At 39.2% G+C, this 16,094-nt stretch overlaps 1 long non-coding RNA gene across 2 annotated transcripts in view; it reads left to right on the top strand.

The window, feature by feature from the left end:
- Positions 1-16,094, top strand: part of LOC112929068 (uncharacterized) — an 86,233-nt gene that overhangs the window by 27,093 nt on the left and 43,046 nt on the right. Inside the window, exons 3-4 of one of the 2 annotated variants that reach the window (XR_003236864.2) lie at positions 5,951-6,025; positions 14,077-14,123. This is a non-coding gene — a long non-coding RNA (uncharacterized lncRNA). The remainder of the gene's footprint in view (positions 1-5,950; positions 6,026-14,076; positions 14,124-16,094) is intronic. The other variant, XR_003236860.2, reaches the window with a different exon arrangement.

The following is a 16,094-nucleotide window of genomic DNA, read 5'->3' as shown; positions in this document are numbered from 1 at the left end:
CAGGATCATGCCCTGGGCTGAAGGCAGGTGCTAAACTACTGAGCCACCCAGGGATCCCCAGTCCAAATATTTTCAGCATAAATCATACAGTGAAAAAAATTAAAGTATCAGTCTCTTGTTCAAAATTCCAAAAAAAAATCAAAATTATTTTTTAAATCTTTAGCTAGAGCATCATCCATGATAGGAACTTCATTTTACATCTAAGTAAAATTCTTCTTTGACAGATATAAAAAGTTTAAAAATATGCCACAAGTTTGATTTTTAAGTTATGTATTATAAATTTGAACATTTACATTTACATATACAAATTACAACATTTATTATAAATTTGAGACAACATGTACACAGGGTATTAGGCAGTATATATTTACCAACCATTAAAAGCTAAAAAAATACTTGAAATTTTCAAATCTGGATTAATTGATCTTTGCTATTGTTAGAAAGGTCTTACAGTCTGTCAGCAATTGTTTGGTGTGTTAATTGAAGATCTTCCACTTTTGTAAAAGTTTCATTTTTAGTATTTTCCTCATAATTTTCTAAAAAAAATTTCATAAATGCAATAACAATTCATTTTACTATCAAAAATGGTTCTGTGTATGTAAGAATTTGTATTGTCTATGTATTGTATATGAGGCACCTGTGTGGCTGAGTCAGTTAAGGGTCCAACTCTTGGTTTCAGGCTTGGGTCATGATCTTAGGGTCATGAGATTGAACCCTGTTCTCCATGGGAGTCTGCTTGAAATTATCTTCCTCTCCCTCTGCCCCTCCCTCTGCATGCACTAGCACTCTCACTGTCTCTCAAATAAATAGATAAATAAATAAATAAATAAATAAATAAATAAATCTTAAAAAAAAATAATTTGTCTTGCATGGCTTGCCAGAATTACAAGCTCAGATTCTGTTAAAAATCTTTAAAATTTTTTGGTTAATGCTTAATTCTGATATTAGGTGATTTAGTCAATTATTTTTTTTACTATTGAAAAGAAACATCTTATCAAATTAACCATATTGCTGCAAGTGTTCCTAATATTGTCTACTATCTTTTATTAATAAAACAGAGAGCTTCCTTGTTTTATTCTGTTACAATAAACTGCAATTGCCATTCCCTGTAAAAGTTTTTTCCAATCTCCTATTTTCTTTTCTATTCTGATCATAGTATTAGCTTTTGCATTTCCACTTAATTCTTTATCACTAGTCTGCTTTTTGTTTTGAAATTTTAAAATTTCTCCATACTTATTCTTTATATTAAAAAACCACTCATTCATTTGGGGAATATAAAAAATAGTGAAGGGAATAAAGGGAAAAGGAGAAAAAAATGAGTGGGAAATATCAGAAAGGGAGACGAACATGAGAGACTCCTAACTCTGGGAAATGAACAAGGGGTGGTAGAAAGGAGGTGGGCAGGGGGTGGGGTGACTGGGTGATGGGCACTGAGGGGGGCACTTGATGGGATGAGCACTGGGTATTAAGCTATATGTTGGCAAATTGAACTCCAATAAAAAATAAATAAATAAATAAATAAATAAATAAATAAATAAATAATTCTGATGGTATTATCATTAAAATAGTAGCAAATACTTCAATTTAATTATTGATTAAAATTCACATAATTATCACAGTAGCTGGAGCTGTCAGCATAAAATATTCTAAGAAACATTATAATATTGCATGTATAGAAAAAAAATCATTCAAACTGAATCAATCCATCAGCCTTAACTAGACCAGTGATGTGTTTATGTGTGTTAGTGGAAACAATCCATTTACCCGATAACTACATTACTATACAACAGTACTGTGTTAGGCAATGCAAAAGCTAAAGTGAAGTATTCTTTTACTGAAACAATGTTTCTATGTTTAATAGAAAGTATTTTATATTGTTTCCATTTTTAAATTAAAATTTAAAGTAGTAAAAATCAAATAATATTAAAATTTTAATTCCTCAGTGACATTAGCACATTAGTATCAACTGCTCAAAAATCACATGTGACCAGAGGCTACTGAACTGGACAGCACAGACTGAACACACTGTATGCAGTCAACAACCATCTTTAGAATTAGCTGACTCAGGTATATATCTTTCTCCAACTTTACATTTGAACCCTGGAAACTGAGACCTAAACATAATTGCACCATTTTCAACTCCTCTCTAATCTAAGATCAATGGTATAGAGACAATGTCCAAATTTTAGTAGACTACTGGGGATTCTAGAGGTTGGAGTAGTTGAACCATGAGGGCAGCATGGTATGATGGAGAAAATCAACAGACCTTAGCTTAGGCCAAATGACTAGGGTTGTAATCTTTACTCTGTAGGTCATTAGCTGGGTGTGCTAGGTTTCTCCTCCTTAAAAAAGACTGCTTATTGGGGTACCTGGGTGGCTCTCATTTAAGTATCTGACTTTTGATCTCAGCTCAGGTCTCCATCTCAAGGATATGAGTGTGAGCCCCATGCTGGGCTCCACACTGGGCATGGAGCCTATTTAAAAAAGAAAAATAGACTGCTTACAATACTTCACATATTTGCTGTGAGGATCAAATAAAAATATTTCTATTTATAAGTTTTAAAATGCTGTCCAAATGTTAGTGTTTTTGTCTTGTCATTGCCAGTGGGAAATCTGTCTCAGGCTGATTGCCACACCAATCAGAAAGTATCCGTGTCGTGGTAAGCAGGACTACCAAGCTCAGCTGCCAAGGGATTTAAGATTCAGGATTTAGGATTTAGGATTTAGCAGCTGTATGACTTTGGGCCCATTAACTAACTTGCCATGGCTCATTTTTGTCATCTAGCTTGGGGATAATATATAACAGGGCCTAACTCCTAGAGTTGATAAAAGAGTGAGATAACCCTTATAAATTGTTTTAAAGAATACTTGGTAAGCTCTTAGTAAATGGTTAATGATGATTATCATCCATGCTGAATGTACTGTGGATGAACACCTAGGAATTTCCATTTATTTATTTATTTATTTATTTATTTATTTATTTATTTGAGTGCAAGTGGGGAGAAGGGTAAAGGGAGAGAGAGAGGAGAACATCTCAAGCAGACTCAGACTCCAAGCTGAGTGTGGAGCCTGACACAGGGCTCAATCTCATGACCCTGAGATAATGACCTAAGCAGAATCAAGAGTTGAATGCTTAACCAACTGAGCCACCCAGGTACCCCCCTTTTCTTTTTTTTTTTAAATTTTTTATTTATTTATGATAGTCACACAGAGAGAGAGAGAGAGAGGCAGAGACATAGGCAGAGGGAGAAGCAGGCTCCATACACAGGGAGCCTGACGTGGGATTCGATCCCGGGTCTCCAGGATCGCGCCCTGGGCCAAAGGCAGGCGCTAAACCGCTGCGCCACCCAGGGATCCCTTCCTTTTCTTTTTTTATTGAAGTATAATGAACATACAATGTCATATTAGTTTCAGGTGTACAACATATTGATTAAACAATTCCATGCATTACTCAGTGCTCACCACAGTAAGTGTAGTCACCATCTGTCACCCTACAACATTATTACAATATTAATGACTATATACCCTATGCTGTACTCTTCATGTCCATGAATTATTTGTTCTATAACTGGAACTTTGTGCCTTTTATTCCCCTTTATCTGTTTTACCCATCCCTCTACTTACCTTACCTCTGGCAACCACCAGTTTATTCCCTATGTTTAAGGGTCCGTTTTTTTTATTGGTTTGTTTATTCATTTGTTTTGTTTTTTTAGGTTCCATGTATAAGTGAAATCATATGGTATTTGTTTTCCTCTGACTTATTTCACTTAGCATAATACCCTCTAGGTCCATCCATGTTGTTACAAATGGCAAGATTTCATTCTTTTTATGGTTAATATTCCATTGTGTAAATATACCAGATTTTTATCTACTCATCTATTGATGGACACTCGGGCTGCTCCCATAACTTACCTATTATGAATAATGCTGCAATAAACATAGGGGTGCATCTATCTTTTCGAATTAGTATTTTTTGTTTTCTTTGTGTAAATACCCAGTAGTGGGATTACTGCATCATAAGATATTTCTATTTTTAATTTTTTGAGGAACCTCCATATTGTTTTCCACAGTGTTTTTACCAATTTATATTCCCACCAACAGTCCACAGGGGTTCTTTTTTCTCCACATCCTTGCCAACTTGACAGGTGAGAGGTGATGTCTCATTGTGCTTTTTTTTTTTTTTTGTATATTTTTTTATTGGAGTTTTATTTGCCAATGTATGGAATAAAACCCGGTGCTCATCCCATCAAATGCCTTCCTCAGTGCTCGTCACCCAGCTACCCTATCTCCCCACCCACCTCCCCTTCCACTACTCTTTGTTCGTTTCCCAGAGTTAGGAGTCTCTCATGTTTTGTCACCCTCTCTAATTTTTCCCACTCATTTTCCCTCCTTTCCCTTACAATCCTTTTCACTATTTCTTATATTGTGATTTTGATTTTCATTTCCCTGATGAGCACCTTTTCATGTGTCTTTTGGACATCTGAGTATCTGCTTCAGAAAAATGTCTTTTCAGATTCTCTGCCCATTTTAATCAGATTATCCATTTTTTGAGTGTTGAGTTGTATAAGTTCTTTACATATTTTGGATATTAACCCTTATTGGATATGTTATTTGCAAATATCCTCTTCCAGTTAGTACATTGTGTTTTTGTTTTGTTGACAAAACAAAAGTTTCCTTTTCCTTTGCTGTGCAAAAGCTTTTTATTTTGGTGTAGTCTCAATACTTTAATTTTCCTTTTGTTTCCCTTGCCCACGGAGACCTGTCTCGAAAAATGCTGCTAAGGCCAATGTCAAAGAGATTACTGCCTATGTTTTCTTCTAGAAGTTTTGGGTTTTGGTCCCACATTTAAGTCTTTAATCCGTTGAAATTATTTTTGTATATAGTATAAGAAAGTGGTCCAGTTTCCAGTTTCATCTTTTGCAAGTAACTATCCAGTTTTCCCAATACCATTTATTGAAGAGACTGTCTTTTCCAGGAATTTCCTTCTTTTTATGATTTCTCTCCATCTACCTCCCCCCTAATCCTTCTGTCCGACACACAGTGTCCTGGTTCTAACTTAAGAAATCACAAGTCCTTAAGCTCCAGCTCATCATTGGAAGCGGCAATAAGTCTTTCATTTTCTGCAGGATAGAATATCTATTTAATCTTCCTGCTGACTTTGACCATATTTCATAGCTTAATTTAGCTGTGTTATCTTGTTAAGTAATTTCTGCCTCTTTAGTTAGGCTTACCAAAGAATCTCCTCCCAAGAAGCAGAAAGTGAGAATGAAGGGAAAATCTCATTCACTCAATCATTCCAAAAATATTTATTAATCACTTACTTTGTGTCAGACATTGTTTTTGTGCTTGGGGGGTCAACTGTAAATAAAATAGTAAAAAAAAAATCCTACCTCCCTGGAGCTTGCATTCTAGTAAAGGGAGATGGGCAATAAACAGTAGCATAATAAGCAAAATCCTCAGGATGTTAGAAAATTATGGCACTATGAAAAAAAAATTGAACAGACTAGAGGAAATTAGAACTGTCAGATACAGAGGTGGGAAATAATTTTAAACAAAATTCTCAGATTGGGTCTCATTGAGAATAGGATTTTTGGGCAAATGAATTGAAGGAGGCCAGGGAAATAAGCACAGAGTTATTTGGAAGAAGAGTATGATAGGAAATGGAACAGCCACTGGAAAGGTCCTGAGGAGGTAGTGTACTTGGTCTATTCAAAGCACAGTAAAGAGGCTAATGTGTCTGGAGTGGAGTGACAGAGGTGGGGCCATAGCATATAGGGCCTTGTAGGACACTGTGAAGACTGTGGCCTAGTATTACTAATTGCATAGTGATTCCAAATCAGTTCAGGCATTGAGAGTATAAATAGACTTCAAAATTGGATTCTCTGAGCTATCAGAGACCTTTAAGGGAATGGAGTTTTCTTGCTCACCAATCTGTGAATTCCTTCCACAGCATTGCCAGCATAGAGTCATCTTATCTTGCCTTTTCCTGGATACCCTGGTGACAGAGTGCTCTCATTTTCCCAAGGTAACCCATCTTTCTAGTTTTGCCTGGTGGAAGAGTCTCTCTTTCATCAAGCTGATATCTGACTGCCTGTCACTGCCATCCATCACCTTTATTTCTACCCCCTGAAGGCCATTCAGACTATAAGTCTAATTTTTCTTCCTCATGACAGCCCTTCAAATATTTGAAGACAGCTGCCACATCCCTAGAGTTTTCTCTTCCGCAAGCCAATATCCAGTTCCTGCTGTCATTTCTTGTATGACAAATATATGCAATTTCTGCTCTTTCTCCTCTGACTCTGCTCCAGCTCTATTTACTTTATGGCCAGAAGGCAGCCTGGATGTGCCTGGCTGGAGAAGATCAGAACAGAGACATCCCATCTTTGGACTGGGTGTTGGCCTGCATCCTGATGGTCATATAATGAAGGAGGAAGACTTTGAAACCGATTGGCATGGGTTCCGATCCCAGCACTGCCCCTTGATAGTTGTGTGGCTCTGGAGAATAGTTTAGTCTCTCCGAACCTTTGTTTCTCTATCTGTGAAGTGAAGATAGAAATGTGTTGCAAAAATTTAGTAGTTTGATGAGTTTATAGTTGCCTGGAATCTTTAAGGGTTCGAAGTTGATTATTGAAAATCTCTTCTGTACTTCTGACAACACTTCCCTCCCCACATCCTCTGTAACATTTTATTTCCAGAGCCTGATCTCATAAAATACAACCTCCTAAGTCCCTAGCAGAAATACTCTTTATGCTTTTCTTCTAATCCCTTAATAGAAGATATGTAGAGTCTATAGGGGTTTTATTTCCTTCAGCAAATTAAAAAATACAGTGAAGAAGTTTCATTGGTCCAATGTCCAGCTCCTTAGAGGCTGTAGAGGTGATTTAGGGAGTCATTCAGGAGATCATGGGCAAATACTATGGGAAGGAGTAGATGAAGTGATTCCCCTACATTCTGGCTTCCTAACCTTGTAACAAAATGTGCCTTTACTCTAAATCCAGGAGAGCGAGCTCTTTCCTTATAATATGGCAGAAAGGATGTCACTAGAACTGTCTTTCTCATCATGGACACAGCTCTGCAATGAATATGACTTTCACTGCCCATCTGAGGCCGAGGGATAAGGGCAGACACTGTCCCTGAAGGGCTGTAGCCATTCTGCTGTGGGAAGTGGGGAGTTGGGAAAAAGGCTGCAGCATATCAGGACCAATATGAAGACTGGTTATTTAGCCAAATTGAGCCCTTCTCACTGCCATCCTGGTTGAGAGCTCCTCATCCCTTGCTTGGACTGTTGTACTTAGCAATCTCCTATCTAGGGCCCTGTCTCCAGTCTCAACCCCAGTTCTCCCTGTGCTCTGATTATGACATTACTCTCAATGGCTCTCCTGGCAATCAAGAGGCTCCTGCCTACTTCACTTTCTTGTTTCAGTGGAACTTCCCTACCTTATAACCAGCCTCCTCTTAGCTGTGGTCTTTTTTTTTTTCTTTTCTTTTCTTTTTATTCTTCATATTTTTTTAGAGAAAGAGTGAGAGAGAATGTACATATGCACAAAGAGGGAGGAGAAACAGAAGGAGAGAAGAGAGAGAGAGAATCTCAAGCAGGCTCCATGCTCAGTGCAGAGCCAGATGCAGGGCTCGATCTCACAACCCTGAGATCATGACCTGAGCTGAAATCAAGAGTTGGACACTTAAATGATTGAGCCACCCAGTGCCCCATTAGTTGTGGTTTTAAAATTATTTTCAATCCCTTAAAAATACTGTTCAAGTCCCAGCCTCCAATATCCTCTTTATATGCTGCCAACCCTGCCTGAAATAACCTTCTTTAGTTTTGTTTTTTGTTTTGTTTTGTTTTTTGCTTAATGAATTCTCATTCATTTTTTAAGATCCTTTTCAAATATCATTTTATTTATGAGGACTTACTGGTTCCTTCAGGAAAAGTTTATTACTCCCTCCTCCATGCTCTTAAAACACTTTGCACATAGCTCCATTGCATTATAATTGATGTATTCTATTACAGTGATCTCTTCATGTCTCCTCCACTAGAGTATGAATGGACAGAGTATAGTACTTTTCTAGGGCTACCATAAAAGTACCACATACTGACTTAAAACAACAGAAGTGTGTTCTGTCAGAGATCTGGAGGCTTGAAGTCTAAAATCAGGGTGTCTGCAGAGCTATGCTCCCACTGAAGGCTCTAGAGAAAGATATTTCCCTGCCTCTTCCTAGCTCCTGGTGATTGCTGGCAATCCTTGGCATTCCTTGGTTTGCAGATACATCCCTCCAATCTCTGCCTCTGTTGTCACATGACCTTCTTCCCTGTGACTCTACGCAAGTCTCCCTCTCCTTTCTCTTCTAAGATAGCAGTCACAGGATTGGGGTCCATATAATCTGACAATATGGCCTCATTTTAATTTCATTATATCTGCAAAGACCCTGTTTCCAAATAAGGTCACATTTGCAGGTTGGGGAGGGTTGGGACTTAAAAATATCTTATTTGGGAGACACAATTCTACTGAGAACACTAGTTTTTATATATTTATGTATTGACATTGCCTGGCATATAAGAGGTACATAAAAATGCTCATTAAATGGTGAAGGCATAAATGACAAGTAAAAGGAAGAATAAATTATCTCAATATACACTCATTCACTGTGTGCCCTCATCTATGCTAGTCCTATGCTAGGTGCTGAGGTTTCAGAGGAGAATAAGATGTGGCTTCAGCCCTCATTTCCTCCCCATAAAGTACCTGTATCTTTTACAATCCTGAGCTAACCCCGAGTAAGAACTTTAAATAGCTTTAAATAGACCTACCAGAGTTTCTGATGCCAGAGTGCTCATGACTAATTCAGGACCTCCCTAGCAGTAAGTTCACGGGTGTTAGCATCTAGCTGGGACCCCCATTACCTGAGGATCACAGGGTCCTGTTCCCATTCTGCAGTAGTGAGGGTTTTACTCTCTGCATCTACACAGAGTATAGACCTGTAGGATCTTTTGAAGCAAGTCCCCACTTCCCACCCTTATTCTCTGTGTTTTATTTCTTCACTTGTGAGATGGGGATGACACCCAGTCTTTAGGTTGCTGAGATATTGGACACAGAAATAATTTATTAGTTATTTGGTATTCAAAATGTATTTTGATGCACAATCTTCCTATCCTATTATTCTCACTCTTATGCAAGGTGACCTTTCAGTTCCTCCCATCAAGAGGTAGAGACCATATGCTCCTTGAACATAGCCTTGACCACATGATTTATGTTGAACATAGCCTTGACCATATGAGACAGTAGCAAATATGATGCAAGCACTTGGTTGAAAAGCATTTGAATTTTGATACTTGTTCTTGTGGCTCTTGGTAGTCTTTACAATACTTCCTTGGGACTCTGAAAGGTGGCAGACCCTGCTTTCCTTCTGGACAGTCCCCAGGGTTCAAAAATGCCCTTGGGGTCCAGTAACTTCAGATATCCTGAATCTCATCATAGTGCCACACTCACTTATTAATGAGTCTCTTTCTTCATACTGTGTATACTATTGAGCAAATAAAATAAAAAGCTGGCTCTGGCTTCTGGGAATACTTGGTCTAAGACCGGGTACACTTTGCATCAACTGTAAAGAGAGCCTGAAGCAGTGCTGAATATGTATATTGATTAAATATATCCCCCAAAATGCCATACCTATAAATTGATCCTCACTTAGAAAGGGATTTTACAATCATATTTCAACTGACCCTCATAACAGTCCTGTGAGCCAGGATGGTGATGCTATCCCCTTTAATTTATAAAGGATTTCAGGCCTAGAGAGTAACATCTTCCTCAAGTCACATAGTTAGTGTATCAGTTAGTGTTTGCTGCATAATAGCCATCGTAATAATTAGTGGTTTAAGATAACACTCATTTACAAGCAGATATTCCTGCAGGTTGGCAATGTAACTTGAGATCCTTGGGCAGTTCTTCTGCTGGTATTGCTTGGGCTCATTCCTGCAGCTGCGAATTGGTTGTTTTAGGATAACCTCATTCAGGTGGTGCTGGTTGTTAGCTGGGGTGGTGGAGATGATTGGGCTATGTCTCCAGTAGACTAATCTGGGCTTATTCATGTAGCAGAATTTCTAAGAACCACAAGGAAGAACTAATGTTCAAGTGTTTTACAACCTGTGCCTGCATCGTATTTACCACGATCTCATTGGACAATGCAAATTACACAAAGTCATATTCAGGGAGTCAGAAAATAGAACCCACCTTTTTTTTTTAAGATTTTATTTTATTTATTCAGAGAGAGAGAGAGAGAGAGAGAGAGAGAGAGAGAGGCAGAGACACAGGCAGAGGGAGAAGCAGGCACCATACAGAGAGCCTGACACGGGACTCGATCCTGGGTCTCCAGGTTCACGCCCTGGGCTGCAGGCGGTGCTAAACCGCTGCGCCACCGGGGCTGCCCTAGCACCCACCTTTTGATGGGAGGAGCTTCAAGGTCATTTTACAAAAGGGCAAGAATATAGTGATAGGAAGATTTGTGTTTATCTTTACAATTCGCTACAGCTAGTAAGTGATAGATGTAGGATAGGAACTAAATATTGTTCAGTATTCCTCCTCCTGCTCTGGCAGAGGCCAAATAAAATGACCAAATAATACTCAGCTGATCAATGTCTTTTTTTGTTTGTTTTGCTTAGTAAGTTATGTTTCTGCCCTATATGTATAGCACATTACAACTTTTCAAATAGGTGTAGATGTTGGGACGCCTGGGTGGCTCAGTTGATTAAGCGTCTGCCTTCAGCTCACATCATGATCCGGGAGTCTTGGGATGGAGCCCCAGGTCTGGCTCCCTGCTCAGCAGGGTGTCTGCTCTCCCTCTCCCTTTATCCCTCCCCCCACTTGTGCTCTCTCTTGCTCTCACTCACCCTCTGTCTCTCAAATAAATAAATAAAATCTTAAAAAAAAAAAAGTGTATGTCCTAATACAAAGACCAGCAAATAAATGAGGACTGTTTGTGAATAGGGAACATGAAATATGTAAGCTGAGAGATGGTGTCAATGACACCTTCAATTTCAATTTAAGTCAGTATTTTTTATTCAGCATCTATTAAGTCTGACACTATGTTAAGTTCATGAATACAAAAGTGGATAAGTCCTTCTTGTTCAATTGCTCACAGAACTCTCAGAAGTCTAGTGAAAGAGATAAACATAGGACAGAAATTAATTATAACACAGTGGGAAAAGTTTCATTAACGAAGTTTCATATATAGTGCTTTAGGGAGTACACAAGGAGCAATTAATTCTGACTCAGAGATTCAGAGATGTGGTCAGAGATGGCTGCAGAGAGAAAGGTACTGATAGCAGGTGCAGTTTTACCTGTGCAAAAGCACAAAGGTGTCAGTTTGCATGGAATATTCTGGGAACAACAAAACCATAGAATATGGAGGAGAAAGTGGGCACAGTGGGATGGAGACTGGGAAGGCTATAAGTGACTTTGAATGCCATGCTAAAGGATTTGAAATTCATCCTGAGAGTTATGGGGTAACATGGAAGACTTTTAGAGTGGTAGGGTGAGGGCAGAGAGACAGTTTTATATCTACAGAGTAGAATGATTGTAGGCTACACTCAGGAAAAAAACAGAGAATGGGGACCAACTCAGAAGTTTTGCTAAGAGGTGATGGTAAGCTGACTCAAGGAACTACAAGTAGAATTGAAGAGAGAAGGAACTCTAAAAACTATTTTGGAGGACAGCTCAATGAATGAATGGTTGTGTGCGGGGAATGAAAAGGGGAAACTAGGTGATTGGGAGCTGGGATAATAAAGACTGACATAGAAGCAGATCATGGGTCGGGACAAAAGTAGGGGAGAAGGGATGGCAGGTTCAGATGGTGCCATGTTCAGTTGTAAGGATTTCCAGGGAAGTATCCAGATAAGTTTGTCCCTGAATACCAGGTCTGAAGCTCCAGAAAGAGACATAGGTAGGTGTCCAGTTGGAGGTCATCTACACATAGATGGAAATTTTGTTAGAATTCATTTGATGGTAATAAATAGAAAGTTCAATTCAAGCCACATTAAAACAAAATAGTAAAAAAGTTGGAGGTTTGAATTCTATTTAGAATATCACTGGAAAGTCCTGGGATAGTCTTGCTTCAAGCATGGCTGGATCAAGAGTCCCAGTGATGCTACATTATCTGGCCTCTCTTTCTCTTTGCTCTGCTTCTTTCTATATGTTGCTTTATTCCAGGCATGTTTCTTTTTCTAGATGGTAGCAGCATGCTGTCAATCAGTCACTTATTTATGAAATTTTACCAGTCCATCCAGATTCAGAGGACACAGTTTTAGAACCTGTGCCAGGCAAGGCCAGAGCATCCCCAAGGAACTCTCCAGAGGCTTTTGGATTCATTTGGTTTGCAGCCTCCTGGCTGTTCTGCAGGGTTTTGAATGTATATGAGTCCATGCAGTGGGGTGACTGGCCATATTCAGATCACAGTTCTTTTTCTGGAGCCAAATTATTCTAGTTCTGTTCTGGGCAAGGCTGGGGCACCCCCAAAGAATTCTCTTACTGACTTTGGAATCTCTGGATTTCCTACAGGAAAAGAAAGGAAATGGGAAGGAAGGAAAGGGAAGGGTATGGAAGGGTATATGTTTAAATACCACCTTGGGTGGTCTTGGGTTCTTGATGCTTCTCATCTGAGGCTCCTCTCCTTGCCTCCTGAGACACTGGGTAGATGAGAAGGCCCAATGGAGACAGTGCAGCATTGGCGGAATGGATAGCCAGAGATAAACCTCGGGAACATCCACAGCAAAGAAAGAAATAATAGTGAAAGAAAATGAGAGTGATCAGTGAGTTTTGAGGAGAACCAGAAAAAAAACTGTTTCATTTATCCTCGTTCCAGAACACCAGGATTATCAGACATCCCATCTATCTATCTCTTACTCTTCTGTCTCTGGAGTCCTCTTTACCAACAGTTAATTTCTTTAGAATGTTAAACACTTCACCAATTGCTGTAAACAGCCCCACGGTGCACATACAACACTTATCATGCATATTAAACTATTAATATGGAGGAAGGGGGCAGCAAAAGAGATAATCAAATTTAATTCGATTTTTTCCCCAAGAATAGCATAAGTCAGCACAGAGTACTGTGTCTTAATGGCCTCTAAAGACACTTCTATCCAAGAGAATTAACTCATTTTCTTTGAATTTTAGCATTAGGAGCTCCAGTGGCTCCTAGAAGATCTTTTCATATCTTTTGAATAGCAAACTCAAAAATCAAGCGTTTAGGTCAGGTGAGAGGAAGGTGGATGCACTTGTTCTGACTGTCTGTTTCTTCACCTGAAAGAATACCACCACTCTGTCAGTTACTATAAAAATTACATGACATAATGTTTGTCAAGTGCTTCAAATGCTCATGGTATATAGTGGCAAACTCAATCATATGGTAGCTATTAATAAATAACTAGGTACATGAAACCCTTTAAGTGTATTTTTTTTGTTGTTTTAAATCACCACCCTCCTCTTTTACACTCCTATCTACCTTTCATGCTTATTTTTCTCTGTACCACTTATTTCTATCTGATACATGTAGGGGAGGAAGAAAACTTTTCTACTCTCTATGTTTTCTAGGAGGCCCTGCTGAAGACTTGTATATTAAACTGACCAAAGACAGATTAATAAGAGAAAATGGTGATGGGCATTAAGGAGGGCATGTGATGTGATGAGCACTGGGTGTTATGCCCAACTGATAAATCATTGAGCACTACATCTGAAACTAAGTACATACTTTATGTTGGCTAATTAAATTTAAGTTAAAAAAAAAAAAAAAAGATAGGGCACTTGGATGGCTCAGTGGTTGAGCCACCTTTGGCTCAGGTCATGATCCCAAGGTCCTGCAATTGAGTCCCATATCAGGTTCCCTCCAGGGACCCTGCTTCTCCCTCTGCCTATGTATCTGTCTCTCTGTGTGTCTCATGAATAAATAAATACAATCATAAAAAAAGATGCTATGTAAGTCCAAGTTCTAATCACCCCTTTGAGTTACTCATCACTGGGATTTCTCCTGTGTGTATGTATGCTGCACATATGAATAAAATTTGTGTATTTTTCTCTTGTTAATCAGGCTTTGGCTGTTGTCTTCAGAGAGCATGTGTTTGGCAGCTAATACAGGTGAGTAACCAGAAGATGATATTACCTATGTGAGCATGGAATGCACAGACAGCTGAAGAAGCACATAGGTGTGTCAGGCAAGCAACAAGGTCAGTCAGATCATGGAATTCCTTCCTGGCCTCCTTTAATGCTCTGACCCAAGCCAAGAAGAGACACAAAATCCTCCACTATATTCCCTAACATGGCTGTTTCAGGACAAAGCTCTTTAAATAAGACTTCACAAAGGGTTATTGGATCATAGGGAAATAAACCTAGGGGAAACAACAAATCTAGAATCTTTGCTGCTCACAAAGGTAGCCACTAGCCATGTGTGGCTATTTAAATCTAAATTTATTAAAATTACATAAAATAAAAAATTCACTGGTTTGGTCATGCTAGCTGTATGTGGCTAGCGCTTACTGTATTGGACAGTGCAGATATAGGACTTTCCCATCACAGCAGGAAGTTTAAGCTGCTGCATGGGCCTAGGTAATGTGGCTCAAGCCCTATTTCCTCAGACTTGAATGTGCATAGAGATCACCGAGGGGGTCTTTTTAAGAAGCAGATTTTGATTCATTAGGTTTGGAGGTGGCACCTAAGAATATGCATTTCCACTAAGCTCCCTGGTGATGCTGACACTGATGGTTCACCAGCCACCCTTTAGTAGCAGAGACTAAGAAGTCAGGGCATGTTCGCCAGTACTCGTAGGAAAGAGACGGTGCCCAGGAAGCTTCTGCATTAACTCCTTCCACACCCATCCTGGGTCTTCTTTCTTTCTTCAAGGTAAAAAAGGACACATAATATATTAATCCCTTTGTCCCTTACTAGAAGTTCATGGCTTATACAAGTGCATGGATTAAAGAATCAGAATGCCCATGTTAAATTCCTGGCTTTAGAATCTACTAGCTATGTGAACTTGAGCAAGTTACTTAACCTCTCTGTGCCACAGTTTCTATCATCCAGATAGAATAATATTTTATAATGTCTGATACTTTGGAAGTGTCTTGTAAGTGTTAATGATTATATTTATTAATCAAATAAATTTTATTGCAAGGCATATTTTCTCATGTATCTACCCTATACTAGGGACTTGGAAGCACAGTGATTATCATTACCTAAAAGGGCTCCTAGGTGGAATTACATTTGTCTGGCATCAGTATAGGTCTTTGGGAATGAGATATTATGTACTTTGTTTAATAAGAAAAAGATGGCACATTCTATGAAAATCTATGCCTCTCTTGTACTCTGCAGCTTGGTATTTTTGTTGACATTATAGGGCAATCTGGCTTGTAGCTTAAACAGTAAGATAAAGTTCCTACATACGCAATTGAAAGATATGTCACCAGACCCAGTCTCTGCACAGACCTAGTCAAGGAAAGACAGTCCAGTATTAACATCATTAAAAGCAAATCTATGTTTTACTGGCTTCTCTTTTAAAAAAAGAAATATTTTATTTGAGAGAGAGAGAGAGAGCATGAGTGGGAGGGGGTGCACAGAGGCAGGGAGAGAAGCAAAATTCCGGCTGAGCAGGGACCCCGATGCAGGCCTATATCTCAGGATCCTGGGACCATGACCCAAGCAGAAGGCAGACACTTAACCAGATGAGACACCCAGGCTCCCCTGTACTGGCTACTCTTTTTTTTTTTTTTTTTTTTTATGATAGTCACAGAGAAAGAGAGGCAGAGACAGAAGCAGGCAGAGGGAGAAGCAGGCTCCATGCACCGGGAGCCCGACGTGGGATTCGATCCCGGGTCTCCAGGACCGCGCCCTGGGCCAAAGGCAGGCGCCAAACCGCTGCGCCACCCAGGGATCCCTGTACTGGCTACTCTTAATAAGTGTCTTAGAGGATATAATTTGTGACTCAGAGCAGTGCTTCTTAGGATCTTTTTTCCCTGTTACTCCCGATTCCTTTCCTCATTCTCATCTTCCCATCAAATCTTTACCTGAAACCAAGCCCATGATTCTTCCCTACCTGCTTCTTCCTGTTTCCCA

This window comes from Vulpes vulpes, chromosome 16 (genome assembly GCF_048418805.1).
Source record: "Vulpes vulpes isolate BD-2025 chromosome 16, VulVul3, whole genome shotgun sequence".
Lineage (NCBI taxonomy): Eukaryota > Metazoa > Chordata > Mammalia > Carnivora > Canidae > Vulpes > Vulpes vulpes.
This window is presented reverse-complemented; position numbering and strand designations above follow the sequence as displayed.